A 12,092-nucleotide genomic window follows, 5' to 3' on the forward strand; every position below is an offset into this window, starting at 1 on the left:
ATGTTATATACTTTTCATTTTTCAGTTTAATAACAAGAAAAAATTATTAGCACACATAGAAAAGAATCATGTTTAGTATGTCTTCCTTACTAATCTTCATTTTTCTTTAAAAATATTTTAAGATAAAAAATTAAAAATTTCACAACCAGAAATATCAATAACTGAATTTTAAACATTCATTTCATTATACAAAGGTAGAGAGCAAAATAAGCTAATCTTGAATAGTGATTGAGATAAAGAAGAAAGCAATTAGCAAGGAGAACAGAGATAGCTAAAAAGAGTAAATCACTAACAGCAGACAATCTGTATCTGCTACAATAAAGCTGAGGGAAAAAATCATCAACTGCTATATACAGAATACGCAGCCCATACTTAGGACAAAATAACTCTTGAAACAACGAAAGGATTCTAAGAGAATGACTTATGACTGAGACATATGATATGTAAGACATGTCCAACACGCACATCTTAAAGGTTTCTCACTATGCCATGTTGTGCTATCAATACATTCAAAATTTCATTTGTCGATGTCAATATTGAAATATTTATTTTTGTATTTCACTAACAATTAACATAGGTCATCTGAGTATATGTTTATTTCAAAGCTACAAAATAAAATCTGTTAAGGTTCAACTTTTCCTACTTCAACAGCTTCTCTTGGATTTGCACATACGTGTGTTACAGGGAGATAGCTATCTTCATTTTTATAGTAAGCTGGAACCCCTATTTTACAATAGGTTCATTTCCCGACCTACTGCTTCACATAGGAACACATGGAACATAGTATTTACACTGTAAATACTAAAAAGATTCAAGCTCTGTGATGGGATAGCAAGGACTTGTCATCATCATGAAGAAAGTCTCCTATTCAACACTGGTTCATCTGCGGCTGTGATGGTTCAAGAAGCTTATGCACAATTTATACCTCAGTTCATGAGATACCTACGGGGGGAATAGAACTGGCCTTTCTTCCCTCTGGAAGTTTCTATATTCACTTCATTTTAAAAAGACAATCTCCAAAATATATTATTTCTTTCTCTTTGTAAATAATCTTATCAGAAAACAAATAATATAATACATAGGGAGCCATGTGCTTCCACGTGTAGAATTCCCAGATACACAGATATGTACATATACGCAAATGAATCCATCAGGAAGGTCAGCCACTACAGAACTTGATAACTTTCACAGATGACTTTCATGATCATTATGAGAATCTCTGATACTCATTTGAATTAAGTCAGTAATGCTGGCTTTCAGAACTTCCCAGAACGCCTTGTAAATATGCTGGTACAAATGACATCTAATTGTCACTAAAAGCAAACTTTATTTCCATCTAGAATCTTTCAATGAATATAATATTTAAAGCATATATCAAGGAATTCACTGAGAAGGGTTTATGTTTAAATTATTTTATAAAACAAAGCATCTTCTGAATGACTATGGAAATCTTTTAGATACTGTAATGTTAACTGAAAATACTGACTTTATAACCAAAAATTCATTGGGTACATTTTTTAAGATACCGCAAGTAGTCAAACCTCTTCAAACATAAACCCCACACATTTCAGTGACTACACTCCAAGAGTTAACTAATGAACACATATGTATGTCTATGGTACAGGAAAACTCAACAGAAAGGTTCACGGAAGCCAAGTGAGGGTGAGTATTTCCAGGTCAGCATTTAACGGAGCTACATTTCTCAAGTCTGAGATACATTTTCAGTGAAAAATTCTCAGATGGAAATACACATTTTATTTTAAAGCTTCTCCCAGCTCATACCACCGTTCCATACTCGCTTACAACAGTCATGAAATAAAACAGAATACCAGACATCCAACCACCCACCAAAATTAGAGGATACTGCAGCCATCTCTGATGATACAGATTTTCCTTCTCAGGCAGGCACACACACAACCACACAGCACAGGAAGAAAACAGATTACTTACTTTGTAAAAAATCATTTTTAATGTGCCGTAGAAACCCATATTTTCTGTATTTTTCCCCTTCAGGGATTCTGTGCCCCCGTGTGTCCGGCTGCTTGGCAGTCTCTGACAATATAACCCCTTTTCAGGTAGGTATGTCACAGATTCTAACGTGGACATGCTCAGGCACGCCAGAAAAGGAAGATTAGGCAGCGGAACCGGCAGCAAAACTCCCCAGCACCAGCAGACGCAGCTCAGAACCAGAACGCTGCTCGGGACGCACACACGCATGCAGCTCCACTGAGGAGAACTCGGGGAATAATGAGCGAGAACCCACAAGATTATTGGAGGAGACTATGCCCTGTCAAAGCCTTGACTGAACAGATTCCTCCCTCAGCAGCAGAGGGATCAGATTACATCTTCCCTTGAACACAGAATGGTGCAGTCCAGGGTTCAGCAATGCAGACTGCACATCAATTATATGGTGATCTGCTCCAGGGAGCCCGTAAGCACACAACGCACTGAACAGAGGGCGGACGTGGGCAGCAGAGACCGCCCCCACACCACAGCCCCTCTCTCCTTCCAAACTTTCAGGAGATTATTTTTGTGTTTTGTAAAACCCACATTTTTGACGAGATTAAAATAGCAATTAGCATTACCACAAATAAGTCCTTCCAGAAAGAAACATTTTGGAAATGTAACCCCCACCCCCAACAAAAGCAAAGCAGGCTACTTTCATTAACTGTCATCCTACTGGATAGACTTGGCAGAGGCTGACTATATTCTTCAAGTAGCTTGGGCAGTGTGATATGGGCAATTCCAAAGGGAAAAATTAAATATTCTTGAGGGAACTGACAACAAAGTAAACCAGTTTGGAGCATAAAGGTTCTTTTACAGAAATTATGTAATAAAAGATATATTTCACCTACATGTCTCATATTAAGATTTAGTGAAATATTTCATATGCTTTACCATACATTCTTTTAAAATATAGTTTTCGAGATAACTGCCAGTGATTCTTGGGAACAAGGAGGGTTATCCTTAAAGATGAACCACTTCTGCCTAATGTATGTTTGTCTAAAGGCTACTTTTCTTCATGTGCTCCGTGCTCACTTGGGATTCCCCTGACATTCGTCCACCCTGGGTCAACAGGAGGTAGTGGACTTTTATCTCAAAAATGATTGTGACAATGTACATTGCTTAGCATTAAAAAGGAATTTTATATAATAATAAAGAAACTAACTATGCCTAAAGGCAACCTTTTTCTTAGAATGATTATTGTACAAATTTAGGTATTCGTCTTGCAGCTACACAACTGCCCTTGGAGGTGGTGATAAGACTCCTTGGATAAGAAAGCTATCATCAAGTGCCCAGTTAATTAACTCCTCTCCTCCCCACTAATGTTCTTTATTACAAGTAAGCTATGTGCCCATAGTTATTTAGAGTACTTAAGTTTCTTCAGAAAAGGATCTCTACTACTTGAGCAATATATTTTAATAGTTCTGCATGGTAATAGAATATTACAGGAAATATTAATTTTTAAAATGTTTACCATTATAAGCATGACATTCAATGCAATACTGTTTACTCTCACATGTAAATTTTATGAAGATGCACATCTTGTATTCTCTTCTAGAAATTATGTTCTGTCTATTATCTTCCCAAACATTTCCCTAGTTCTTACATCATTCCTCCATCAGGCATAATATACATATACATGCATACATGTACAACAAACGTTTTTTTTCCCTAGCAATTAATTCATTCTCTGCAAAGAGAAGTTCTTTTTAAATTGAAACTTCTTGCTCCTGGGGGTGGGGTGGGGGTGGGTTTCCAATATTTGGGAAAATAGACAGATCCTTATGAACTAGTTGCTTCATGATTTGGGGTGAAAAAAAAACCCAGTAAATACGGAGTTCTTGTTTGTTCCAGGCTACTGAAGAATATTAACAAGTAGCTGAAATCTCCTGAAGAATTTGTTCTGGGAAAGCTTAGTGGGGCCAGGGGTTAAAATACCTTTATTCTATGTATTCAAAGGAGTTCTCATGGTTACTTATGGCCATGAAGTTACAAGAAAACTTGCTCATAAAACTTTACCAAAAGGATACATTGGGAGGTCTATACCTTCTCATTTCCATCATCTATCAAGGTGATCACTTAGGAGTGGCTTCTATTAACTTAGCCCTTTAAGTGAAAAATATGTATGGTTATAACTACTAATGATCACTTCCATTTAACAAGTATTTAAACAATTCTCCCAATATGTATTTTACAATGCTAATTTAACTGTGAAGAACTAGCCAAGCAAAACTAGTTAACCAATTTTCTAATCAGATTTCAAAGTAACAAAGTAAAAATGAAGACTTTTCCAGCAGACTTTTAAGTACCATCAGTGAAAATCATGCTGTATCTTCTTACTACCAGACTCTACATATGAACCAGGCAAAGCAAAGCATCTACATCATCTGATTTCTGGCTGTCTTAGCTTACAGATGGTCTCAAGCATAAATCATATTTAGTAATTATATTTTAGTAATATATTTTTAAATACTTTCTCTATATTATACCTGGATAGACAGAAACATGGGGACTTTAAATTAGCCTATAATCTATGGAACTCTAAGCTTATTTTGGATTTTATGTCTTATGCTATAACATCAAGTAGTAAGTTCATTACAAAGATTAGCTGGTGAGTTTCTACTATAGCTCAGGATATACTGATGTCAGTGGTACAAAATTTTAGAATATCTCAACACAATAAATATGTTTTCATTACAATAAAATAAATTTTCATGTAATTCTAGCCAGGCAATAATTTTTCCCATTCTTTAAAAATATTCCTTGTACTAGTAATCTATAAGCATCATTTAAATTAAAATCTATTAGCAAGCTTTTGAGTTGGGTGTATACAAGTGGATGCTGGCTCCAGAAATAAGCAGCACAAAGATTTTTTGCCCCAGAGCCCAGACTCTGGGAGATAACGGCATAGAATGGTTAACCATAGCTAGTCAAAGCAAAGGATTCACTCTGAGCAAATGGTTGGAACCACCTAGTTGGTTATATACAGAAACAAAGCAAAACCGTCTTCTGTGAATGATGCAAGTGAAGTATGCAGATGCAACGTCAACAAAAGGTTTACACCTATCCTCCTTACCATGACCTTCAGGGTCCTGGCTTACTTACAACACACTTACAACACACAATTACTGCTCCATATCATGACAACACTCTACTCTGGGAAGGAACAGGAAACTACCTACCACAGTTAGCTAGTTGTCATGCCCTGAGCAGAATTAGATTAGAGACAGTTCAAATTTTCTACATCAAAGAAAAGAATGCCAAGCATGTTGAGGCTGTAAGGAACTTTTTGAAACTTTACTCACTGTCATTAACTTTCAAAGATGTTAGTTCATACGGAAGGGCTCCTGACTAAAAGTGGAAAGTCAATGGGAGTGCTGTCTTGCAGATGCTGTTAGATAGGAAGGAGGGTGCGCAGCTCAGCCCTCATGCATGTACCACTGCAGTAGGCAAGGGACTGCTTAGTAGGTTATTCCCTACATTCATTATGAAATTGACAAGCTCTTACAATGTGTCAAGCACAGGACAGTAAATACTTTAAGCCTTTTTCTTCTTCTACTAAATGTATAGTAAAATAAGAAAGGACAAGGGCACACACATGGGGGAAACAGGGCTTTTAGAACCCATAATAAAATTAGTTTAAAAAAATATTGAGCTCTAGTTTTCCAAAATACTCTCCAGCTAAGCCAACGCTATAATATTAATATGTAACTACCCAACATTAAACACAATACACAATTTTAAACAATACTGAAAAACACAAAAAGATTTTATAACATACAAAAATTGTAATCATAGTAAATCAAACTGTAAATGAACATAAAGCTCAGACTTTAAAGGTTTTATTTAACTAAGTATAACTGTAAAAAGTATTTTCTTTATTTTTTTTTCTTTAGGTTCAAGCTAACTCAAAATTTCTAGTAATTTGACACAATCAACTACAACATCAATGTAAAGATTATAATGTGCACATGTATGTGAATGTACAAAAATATAAGTGTCCATACATTCAGAACTTACAATAATGAAAGTTAGAATTTCACTTCGCACAGTCACAGGAGAAAATAAAGATAGAAGTTTTATTTACTTTTCTAGGATTTCTATTTCTGTAGAATTGTCAGCTATTTGGTATGAGGTCAGCATATTTCACAATATAGTCAACACCAGCGCACTCAGCAAGCAACAATCCATGCAAGCTACCCTCAATTTACTAACAAGTATTATGTTTCTCGATCTCATTTCTCGATTTCAGACCTAAATTATAATACCAGTACTTTAAATGTCTGTGTTATTAGTTGTTCCCCCCAAAACTGTATTGTAAAGTTCAAACATATTTGAGAAAAGTTTCCATGTATGTGAAATCTTGTGAGTGAATACCAATCTTGTGTTCATTTACACGGTGTGTGTTACAGTGTTCTTTAACTTATTAGCCAATCTACCTTAATTCATGGAAGAACCCCACAAACCTTTCTGTACAGGGAGAACTTACAGGAGTAAAAGTAGGCATGAGGGCTGCATTGGTTGGTTGGTTGGTTCATTTTTGTTGGAAACACTGACTAGTAAGAGGTTTTTCTGTTTCAAAATACACTCAAACCCAAATTGATACACACAAGCAAGTTGTGCTCTTGAATACAGTGTAGTAGGGTAAGAGTGCAGAGAAATTTTCCAACCATTATTAAAATGCAATACTCCTCAATGCATCTCAGGGAGGCAGAGGGGGACATGACTCATTGATTTTCACTAACATGACCCTTACTATTCATAAATGCATAGCTAGTTTTGAAATTTTACATCCTGTTCTACCCTATCAGCCCTTAACACCATGATGCCTCTCCCTTCTACACCCCCCGAACTCAAGTTTCTTTCTAAAACACATACCTCACTACTGTTCATTACATATCAAACTGGAGGAGGGCTACTTTGAAGTTCAATGATGGCCCCTTTAGGAAGAGGGAAAAAATCTAAATATAAAAATGTTAATGGTGGCAGTCTAAATGGCTCTGTAAGCTTTCCCCTTCTTTCCTTACCTGTCAATAAATAAACAAGCTTGGCACATTTTTGAGCACCCATTTGTGTATGCATGAGCACTGTACTTGGAAGTAGTATGTATATTCAAAGGGAAGAAGAAGAGAAACCTACTAGGAAATGAACACAGGAAATTCCTATCAGCTCTAAGACACAGAGCATGATGCTATGAAACAACTGAGCAGTCACAAGGATAGAGTAATTTGGAATGGTACCACCTAGGAGAAAACTTTTCAGCCAAAATGCTAGGGTTGAGCTCAGGTTCAGCTTCAGCAAGGACAAAACCAATTTGTCTAGGCTGAAGCAATGGTAAATGGTCAAGGTCAGAACAGAAAGGATTTTGTCATCCACTATCAAGAGTTTGAAAGTGCGAATCATTAAAAGGCTTCTAAAATGAAATGACTTAACACACTTTCCCTGTATACTGTTTGCCCATATTCTTTTGTGTATTCTCAGCAATGTAAAGCTGAAGATCACTCACAAAGCGATTGTTATTTTTTGGAATAAGAGATACAATAAAGTCTCCACTATGCAAGCACTGGCCTGAGATTGGATCACCAACACTTACGTAAGAGTCAGGCAAAATGAGACTGTGTCTATCTGTAACTCTAGCCCAGAGTGCCTAGTCAAATCAGCATCAGGCTCAATGAGAGACTGTGTCTCAAAAATTAAGGTGGAAAGCTGTAAGATAGTATGCCCAATGTTGACTTCTGGCTTCCATTCACCTGCAGGCACATGTGTACATACCCACATGAAGAGACATGGTAAAAAGTAGAATAGTCTTTGACTTGTTTTCAACCGGTCCATATATTATTTACTCCTTCATTCTGTCATGATTTACCACTCCCTGAAACCAGCTCTCAAATTGAGCATCTATTTCAGAGTTCACTAAACTTGAACTAAGAAGAGAACTGAAGAACAGATAACTTCCAAGGTCCAAGTACTGTGTACCACTTGGAAAGCACCACTTGAGGTTCTACTAATTCACTTCTGTTCCACCATTACTACCCTTACCTCACTGCTCTTCCGTTTTCTACATTCTCGTCTGACTTCTACATTTGATAATTTTCTTTTTAAAAGAGTGACTGGGCTCAGATAACCAATAACTATTATGGTACTGCCAGTATTTGTTTTAGTAAATGTCTACTACAATAAAAGATGTACTTAGTTTCAGTTATTGGAGCTGAAAGGACGTTTCATTGTAAACTATTCTCTGTGACCATAAAAGAACACAGAGTATAATTGCAAAACTCCAAGTTAAAGGAGACCTAGTCATCAGATCGGTTCCAGAACTCTCTGATTTGCTATGGTTGGCTCAACTGACTTTGACAACTGTATTCAGGTGACAACATTTGGTGGGTAGATATATAAATTCAGATTCAAACACTAAACTTTTAGAGACAGGCATTTCTTTGCACCAACTCAGTAATTATCTAGAATTTAAAATAATAATAAATAGTTTTATTCAATTTCCACACCCCCCTTTTTTGGGAACAGAGTCTCACCATGCAGCCTATTAAAGAAATTTTTGAAACTCTAATTATGAATAATACCTGAAAATATAAACTTACTTCACTTACTTAGAAACACCGAATACCTACTCTGCATTGGTTGTAGGCTAATCAACGAAACATTACCAGCTTCTTTATGAATGTACATCAGAGTGATCTCTTAATGTTCTTACTTGCTTTTCCAAGTATTCAAGCATCTAACGTACTGTCCAGTGAGCACCCAGCGACCACCCCACTATGCTTAAAAAGAAAAAAAGGTGCTAAACATTCATATCAAAAGCACCAATTTACATTTAAAGCAGTTACTGGGTGTATAATTTAACAAACTACAAGAATTATGAGTAGCATAATGTTTATAAGATCCCCGACTGTACAGGAGATTCTAAAGACAATTTGAATACAAAAGCATATTGCTGAAAATAAACACACTGTTAGTAGAGTTACACATAATCTTTTGTTATAAAGTCATTTTGTTTATTCACTTTTTAAAAATTAGCACATGCTCTAAAGATATCTACCTATTACGACTTCAAGGGCCCCGAATGTCTAAAAATTAACTTTAAACGATAAAGGATTATTTTTCTGCAATGTTACCGAGTTTTCCACATAGAGGCATAGAACGGAAGGGCAGATGAGGGGCAGATGCTGCAGAGGAACTGAGACCTGCTCTGGATCTGGACAAGAAGTTTGGCTGGAACTTTTAAAAACTAAATTTTAAATTTTAACATATATACATATATATAATTAAATTCAAGCTTAAAACTATTAAAAAGATATTAAACTTCAATATAATCTTAAAATAATTTGCTTAAGTATCTGTCAGGTCTTAAGATAAAGACATACATTCACAGATAAATAATTTCTTCTTCATGTTGTCTTTCCTTAAAAAGTATTCTATAGGGAGAAAACAGCATATTAAAACATCTTAAAGATATTTCAAAATAAATGCAGACTTGATCATCAATATTAATCATAACACCATCAGAAATGATTAAATTAAACGGTTCTTTCTAAAACATTTTCACTCACCTGGCTTTTATTACACAACTGCAATGAACAGATTTTGCCAGGCCAAGTTATAATTTACCTCTACTAATTTACTCATTACGGAACTTTTATTTTGTGAAATCACTACATTGTTTATACATAGGTAGTACAGGAAAAAGTGATAGCTGGGAATAATTTACATAGTGATCCTTTATCCCTAAACTCCACTGCAATATGATCAATTTCAGCCAAACACATTCTGAGTCGTACAATGGGTTCTTATGTTCTAAACAATGACAGAGAAGGTAGAAAATTAATTAGGGGTTAAGTTGTTTTTATTTAAACATCTACCATATTTGAGAAAATATTGAGCCAAATTCTAGCAAAATTCTATTTAGATATTTAGACATTAAACAAAACAAGATGTAAAGCTCATCAAGATGTAACATTCTCTATCCTAGAAGACCTCCCCCAATTTACAAAGAGTAGACCAGTCAATAAAAGAAGACAAATGGGTATAATTAATATATAATATTCCTCAGCTCATATGACAACACATACAGGAAGTCATGTGATAGTATTTTACTCTAAAACAATAAAGGGAAAAATAGTCACCAGATTTTAATATGTTTGAGTGTTCCTTCAGTGGCCACAATGAAAGAGGCTATATATGTACATTATTCTTTTTGAGTCTGAATAAGCAACTCATTTAACCAAAGATGCCCTATAAGGAAAATGATATACACTGGAAAGAGAACTCACCAAATTATGCCTCTTCCAGCTGCTTTTGTTCATTAGGTTATGAAAACTGTATAACAGCCTTATGAAGAGGGTGCTATGAGGAGAATCCCTATTTTATATGAGGAAAGAGGCCAAGAGTTCACTAATTTCCCCAGGCCCAGAAACATTATGGTAGTAGAACCAGATCTTGGCCTCCAATTACAGAATGAAATAAAGTTCTCTAAATTGAGGCAAGATATACTGGTAGTTTGGATATTCTAGGATGTTTTCTAAGCTGTGTCAGCATGTAAAGGTGTCATATGTGGATGAAATCTGCACCAAAGCCAAGGAAGACACAGAGAAAAGACAAACTAGCTACCTGGGATCTGAATGTGTTCACTGACACACTGCATGTATGAACTTACCAAAAGAAGCAAGACAAGAGTTGATATAGAAATGCTAATGTCCCCTTTCTAAGAACTTCTTCTATCCTTGACATTACATACATTAAGACTGGGCAGTCAAGAGTAGAAAGAGGAAAAAAGTATAAAATTGTTCATAACACATTAAGTTTGCTTCCTTTTTTAAACTCCTTTAAGAACTTTAAAAAAAATCAAAATGTTAATTATTTTCTATGTGTGTGTGCTCATGTATGTGTATGTACCTGCTCATTTCTATGTGTATCATGTGTATACAAGCATCTGTGGATGCTATGAGAAGAAAGATGTCAGATCCCCCTAGTGCTGCAGTTGTGAGCCACCAGATGAGGCTGCTAAAAACTGAACCAAGGCCCTCTGTGGGAGCAACAGGTAGTCTTACCTGCTGAGCTATTTCTCCAGCCCTTTGAAGAGTTTATGTTCTACCCCCATTCCTTCATGGTCCTAGACTTTATTTTCTAAGGAAATACTGAAAGATAGTAGGGACCAGGACACACTGAAGATCTCCAGTGAGATACCTTTTCAAGGAAGCTGCAAGGCTTTTCATCCTTACTAAAATGTTTTGAACCCCAAGAGCAACAGTGGAAGTGACAAACCCTACTATTGAACCAAAGAAAATAGCTTTAAGTGCTATTCATTGACTCCACCAATCCAAATACTCTTGGAGATTGTAGCTTCATCTAATACTAAATATATTCAGTTTCAGATACAATATAACAATATTCACTTTATAAGTAGCATATACAGATTCACAAGATTTCCTCTATGAACTCACCTAGGAGATTTAAGAACAAGCACTATAGATAATGTGGCTATCTCTTTGCATTTGTTTCCCTCCTTCCCTGTACTACCCATCTCCAAGTTTCACTATGCAGCCTAAGTTGGCCTGGAGCATGCTATGTAGTCCAGGCTGGCTTGGAACTCATGACCATTTTACTTCTGCCCTGCTCTCTCTCTCTCTCTCCAGTACTGGACATCATCACACTTGCACCTGGCTCTGGCCTTGTTTCTTGATTTTTATCACATAAATCCTTTTCCTAGGAGCCAAACCATATTTAATAGATGTCACCTTGACCCAGGCACATTTATCTCATTCCACTGACAGCAAACATCATTATTAGTAACTGTGTGTCTCTGCAAATTAAACCAATCTTTTATTACTCTGTCTCTACCTCCATCCTGCTAGACTGTGTAATTTTTACCAATAGACTTCTATGACTATTTTAATTTCCAACAAACATTCTCATTCATTCAATGTGCATTCATTTTATTGCCTACTCTGTATTAGGCTAGTTTAATATTGGCTTTCATGGCTTGAGATTATACTGTAGGAGGGTGAGAAAGACAATAAAGCGGTGGGGGGGGGAAGGCAGAGAGAGAGAGAGAGAGAGAGAGAGAGAGAGAGAGA

General features: G+C 36.0%; 1 protein-coding gene across 3 annotated transcripts in view; it reads right to left on the bottom strand.

Moving 5' to 3' along the window:
- Fbxw7 (F-box and WD repeat domain containing 7) overlaps positions 1-12,092 on the bottom strand; it is a 160,308-nt gene that overhangs the window by 25,057 nt on the left and 123,159 nt on the right. The gene's annotated exons all lie outside the window — the stretch shown is intronic.

The sequence above is a fragment of the Grammomys surdaster genome, unplaced genomic scaffold (genome assembly GCF_004785775.1).
Source record: "Grammomys surdaster isolate TR1022 unplaced genomic scaffold, NIH_TR_1.0 125834, whole genome shotgun sequence".
Lineage (NCBI taxonomy): Eukaryota > Metazoa > Chordata > Mammalia > Rodentia > Muridae > Grammomys > Grammomys surdaster.